General features: G+C 34.6%; 1 long non-coding RNA gene across 1 annotated transcript in view; it reads right to left on the bottom strand.

Annotated features, from left to right (window-relative positions):
• Nucleotides 1-2,657: 2,657 nt before the first annotated feature.
• Nucleotides 2,658-6,000, bottom strand: part of LOC142343955 (uncharacterized) — a 28,563-nt gene continuing 25,220 nt past the window's right edge. The window contains exon 3 of the long non-coding RNA XR_012759231.1: nt 2,658-2,819. This is a non-coding gene — a long non-coding RNA (uncharacterized LOC142343955). The remainder of the gene's footprint in view (nt 2,820-6,000) is intronic.

Below are 6,000 nucleotides of genomic sequence, written 5' to 3'. Positions count from 1 at the left end.
TTATCTATTCCGTACATTGTAGTATGGCATCTGTTATGGACACTTTTTTCCTATATCCAAATTGTTTAGGTGACATCAAGTTTTTTTGAGAACAAATAGTCATTAATTTGGTTCCTTATAACTTGTCCAAAAAATTTTACCAATGCGCCAGTTACTGATATTGGACGATAGTTAGTGGGATCTTCTGTGTTTCCTTCTATATGAAGAGGTAAGACCAAAGGTTTATTGAGGTCAGTCGGAAACGAAGGCTCAGAAATAATCTTGGTTATCAGAGAATAGAGAGGCTCAGCAAGGACTGATTGGGCATCTTTCAATTCTCGGGAATTCTCGAAGGACCCAAAGGTTTGTTCACGTTCAAGCATTTTATCAAATCATGGACTTATTTGCAAGTAACATATTTGAAGAGAAATCGATTTGCATTAACCGTATCAGCTGAGAGCAATGTTTTATCAATTTTTTTTTCGTTCGCCAAAGTATTCCCCAAAACTGAAAACTTGAAGTTCAAAAGGTTTACAATATGTTTTCCGTCCGTGATAAGCTCACCGAAGCTGTTACGCAGAGTCTATTACAATTCGTTGTTTTTCAATGTTCCTAACTTCTTGAATAAATTTCCAAAGACTTTTTCTGTGTTCAGAGCAATAAAGTCTATAAACAAGGAAGCTTCATTTTCTGAATAAAAACTTTTTTTTCAGTTAGGAAAATATTTCTATACAGGTAAAATTTTGGTTTATCATTCCTCACAAAACAAGATGTCAATGGTGTATGCACATTTATTGCTTACTTGGCTATGATAGAAAATTGGAACATCATTTCGTTTCATTTTGTGACATCCAGAAAAGACTGCAATATAATTCGGAATATATTTCTGGAATTTTATTTTAGAATAGTTGTTTTTGTCGAAGAACGTTTTTTGATTGGCATTCGTTTCAGGATTATTTTTTTCTTTTAATATAGCAACTGTTCCGTAATGATCACTCTTCAAGATGCTCTCTGTAACAAAACCTTTTCTGAAGTTTTCTGTGATGATATAATCAATCAATGCAGTCTTGTTGATATTCTGTCTTGTCCCTATCTTTGTGATACATAACACCAACCCGTACGGAATAAATAGCGTTTCTAATTTTCGTTTTTCGTTCTTCCGAAAAAATTCAATGTTGTAATCGCCCATCAAAACTATTCGTTTGTTCTCAGCTGCAGCACAGTCAATTCCCAGAGACAGTTCTGACAGAAACATTTCAAAAAGGTGTTCGGTCAGGCAGTACGAAATATGTATCAAATACTTTTTTAATGAACTCACATTCTCCCCAGATGCTTTCGAAACGTGTTTCGGAGGTTGTGGTAAGATCTGTACTATATTTAGGTTTGAATGATCTAGGTATACAGAGCAGCAGGCCATCTCCACTTGTTTTGTCATGTAATGAAAGATTTCTATTTTTTCTGAAACATAGGAAATTTTCACTGCGTACTTCCCAAAAACGGATATCGTCATTCTTTTTGAGCCGGGTTTCTGTAAAGCCAAAAATTGTGTTTTTTCCCATATCATCCATTAATTGCTTTAAGGTGGAGTTCTGACCAACAATACTTCTACAATTGAGCGAGAAAATCTTTACATTATCCTTAAAAGACGTGCCTACTGTTTTAAGGCATTCAGCATACTTCTTAACTGGCCCTGGGTTTTGTTCATGTCTTGGTTGGTAAGATGTACTATTTATCCTTGACTGGTCAGGAACTGCAGATTTTATCATGATAAGGACTTAAATCTGTTAAATACTTATAGACACATATAGATAGCACACATCCACAATGTATAAAATTAAATATAATATCCCGGACACCCTGTCTATCAGAAGCGACAACACTTTCCACTGATTGTCACAATCAGACACAATAATGACGTCATTTTCACCTGGTCCCGGCAAGTTTTCTCCGTTTTCCAATTCTTCAGTCTGCTCAATCTCCTCCTTTTTTGAACAGGTAATCTTTTCCATATTTTGCGAGGAATCATCATCATTTTTGGATAAGTTTGCATTTTGTTCAGCTGCGTGTGAACTCATTTTAGTTTCATGAGCTCCAAGGATTTCTGCAAGCTTCGAATCGATTATTCTCTTAACGAACTTTGGAGGCTGGCAATTTGGTGAAAAGTTTCGAATAGAACAGACCAAAGTTGACTCTATAATTGCGGAAACCGTGAACACAATTGACAAGCTGACAAACTGACGAAAAAAAACTGTTTCCTTTCCGCTGGTAAAGTTAAACCATCATTTAATTGCTATATTGCACCATTGTGGAATTTCACCCCAGTAAAGTTCAAAAAACAAGCACTTTAGTGACAACAACTAACGAAGTGAAAAGAGTTGCTTTTTTAACAAGCATTGATCCTGATAGAATTCTTGTTAACTTAACTGTTTTTCTGATTTGAAAACTTCTTGCTCACTGAACTTTTTGAGCCAGTTTTTATAACTATTTTTTTACCTCTAATGGTATTAATTTTGTAACAGATAATCCCCATACCTTACCAGGGGCTTGAAACCCTATAGGCGCAGAAGTCGCCCACTCACTTATTCCCGTTGACTTACAAAAAAATCTTTTCAAGAGAGGAGGAGGAAACAGTTCCCTGTCCGAATATTGGGAAGTCACTATTTGAACTTGGAGCGAGTATTTCAGACAAAACCAAAAGTTCCACAATTTGTGCTAACAGAACAGTCACACCCAATGAGATCTTCTCACCCATTTCGACAGGAATAAAGAAAGAAAGAACAGGCAGAAATCCCAAAAGCGTTGAGGGAACAAGAAGGACCAATATGTAGAATACTGGTGATCTTGGGAGGAAGGCAGACTCACTACTAATTTTTATTCAAATGAGTATTAATGGCATCAATTTGAATCGAAAGGTAAACACCCTAGTTGAGAAAATTTTGGTTTTAAAACCTAAGAGTTCGTCGGTATCGTCGTCTTATTTTAGCCACAAACGACGAAAGTTCTTATGATTTTTCAGCATATTTGTTTTTTGAAAGTAAAAGAGGTGCGGTATCATAGAGTGAAATACCGACGAACTGTTATATTCTGGGTTTTGAAAGCAGAGTTTTCCAGCAGACTGGACGAGAAACGGTCGGCAAGTTCAGTTTCAAACGTAACCATTCGTCGAAAATTTTGCTTGTAACTTGTGATCAACGCGCAAGCATGTCAAAACTTAGTGAATGTGAATTAAAAAATAGAATTTGCATCATTGTTCTACAAGCGTGATCAAAAGTAACAATTGATTTTATTTTCGTTCGGTTAGTTTTGAGAACAAGCTAAAGAACAAACTTCAGTAATTTTGCAAATTCTTTCAGAATTTTTCTCTGAGGAGTACCCTTAAATTTCCAGCAAAAAACCCATGAAAACGTCTTAATACATTATTAACAGAAAATTCAAACGGTTTTATGTTAAAATACCGAATATACTAATTTTTCTGAATCCGAACGTACCGAATCATTTTTGCGTCCAAAAACGACAATACCGAACCTTTGATACGTTCGAAACTGACAATTGTGAACAAACCGAACATACCAAAGCTTTCTTATGTTTGAAACCGGACATACCGAAGATATCATACAAATTTTTTGTTGTTTTTGTTTGGTCTTCTCAACTACAGCATAGTTATCTTTTTTGTTATTCTTCCTCTTTTGGTGCGTTATACCCTCCCTCCCACAACCGTTACAGAAAATTGCAATACATAGTAGACCATTATGTGGTGAAACAACACACCTAAGCCTGGGGTGGCAATAAATTGTACATTTTAACAGCGCGGGAAGGAAAGGAAAAGGATTTTAAAAATCAAATTATTGAGATTTTGTATGTTACTTTTTTAAGCCTTTTCTCGGTTTAAACGATATGGCTTTTATTGTAAACAAAAAAGGAGTTTAGGAGTTTTCTTCTCTTCGACTAGCAGGAGTTTTAGAAAGGCGGCTCGGTAATGTGCGCTGGCGCATAATGTTCTGTTCTATCGTGTCCCTCGAAGTTTTTGGAAGTTTAAGAAAAACAGTTTTTCTTAATTAAAACAGTTTTTCTTAATTAAGAAAAACAGTTTTTCTTAATTTTTTCACTTCTCTAGTATTTCTCAAATATTAGAGATCAATGATAGAATATCGTCTTAAGCAAATTTTCGCTGAACTCCCAAAGCAAATTTTAATTCTTTTTAGGAAATATACGTATACCGAATAGCAACACAGATAAAGTACTGCTGAAGGTCTTAACACCTGCAGCAAACTTTATTTTATAAAATAATACTCAATTAGCGTTGGCCGAAAAATAATCGATACCTGTGTGAAATTCAATCGATAAGAACAGATGTGACAAAAAATGTTGGTTGAATCAATTGGGATCAGCTCAGATCACTTTAGGACCCTCTAGCATTTCGAACACCCTTTAAACTATACATTTCATTTTTCAAATATTTCGAGAAAAACACTTAAATTATATACGTTAATATGTATATTAAGTGACACTAAACTTTTGTTGACGAAATGATATTTCAAGTGCCTAGATTAACATTAGTTCCCGTGTACTTCATCAAAAATCAAATTGATGTTCAGCAACTCTTTGTTCACAAACTTTAGTTTCTTTTCAGCTGATCGAAAACACCTCGGAATAAATTCCGAAAAAAACACTTTGTGTCTGAGTTGTGGTAAAATTGACAAAAAATATAAGCAAAGCGCTTAAGTGACTCCTAAGAAATTGATATCTTTCATTAAGAAAATTAAGCTTCTCAGTGAAAACCAATATGATTTTCGTTTAGAGCCCTCAAATTCTGACTTGATAGCATTTTTGCGAGAAAATTGGAGATGCAATCGGTTTAAAAGCATTCAGAGTAGTTGGGCATGTTTTCTTAACTTAGAAAAAGCTTTTGTTTTTTTGATCATAAAACACTTCTGCAAAAATGACCGTAGATTTCAGAATGAAATTTATTTATTTTCCACCCATATTTGAACAATGGTTAACGAAATTTGGGTTCGGTAATCCAAAATGTGGAGCTCCTCAGAGTCGTAATAGGACCATTGTTGTTTTGGTTACATAAAACTGATGAGGACAAATTCTATTTCTTGAAGAGCTTGACTCAAAGTACAGCCAACAGGCGGAAAATACTAATAAAAACTCATAAACAGTGTTAAAGTAGTTTTAATTTTAACAATTAAAAGAAGGTAAAATTTTTTATGCAACGCCAACTGTTAGCTGTCTACCGTATTTAAATATTAGCGTTGCTATCACGAAATCAAGAAATCAAGCGTACTATTTGACAAAAAAAATTGATTTTGACTTCTTTTTAGATAGAACTTTTTGACATTAATGTGGTTTGTCACTGTCATCGTCATAAATATAACTTATTTCAAATTCCATGGCGGGCATTATGTCATTAAGCAGAAGTATTTGTTTAATGTCTCGGCGTGCCCTACGACTATTTGATTTATGTTCCCATTATGACGCATCCTGAATTAAAGATTTTTTTTAAATACCATAGTAGTTTGGTTGTAGGGTTTGTAAGATTTTGTACAGACTACGCCTCGATCAGCACTAATTCACATGTATTTGATTAAAATTCAAATTGATGTTGAATCGGCAACTTCTTTTTAAACAAACTTTAGTTTGTTTTCATTTTTCAGCTCAAATAAATTGGAATACACATACATTTACTTATATATGTAAATAGTAAATAGTAAGAGAAATAGCAGATTCTTCTTGAAAGCTAGAGTTAATACAAACAAATGATCCATTTTCAAGTTCTTGCAAGTATTTTTTTTTTCCTAGAAGCTTGTAGGATTTCAGTGTCGTAATTATGACTGGTACCAACTCTCCCCCCCCCCCTTCCCACCTGTCCACGACTAGAATCACCTGTGGGTCGCGGGTCTAGGGTCCTGGGTGGCACATCTCATCCTGTGAATTACTGACTTTATTGTAACAGGTATTTTTTCGCAAGAGTACATAGTTGATACATAATTTTCAGCTTGTTTTTTGTCGCCTAAC

Source organism: Convolutriloba macropyga, chromosome 8, assembly GCF_964194025.1.
Source record: "Convolutriloba macropyga chromosome 8, txConMacr16.3, whole genome shotgun sequence".
In the NCBI taxonomy this organism is placed as follows: domain Eukaryota; kingdom Metazoa; phylum Xenacoelomorpha; order Acoela; family Convolutidae; genus Convolutriloba; species Convolutriloba macropyga.
This window is presented reverse-complemented; position numbering and strand designations above follow the sequence as displayed.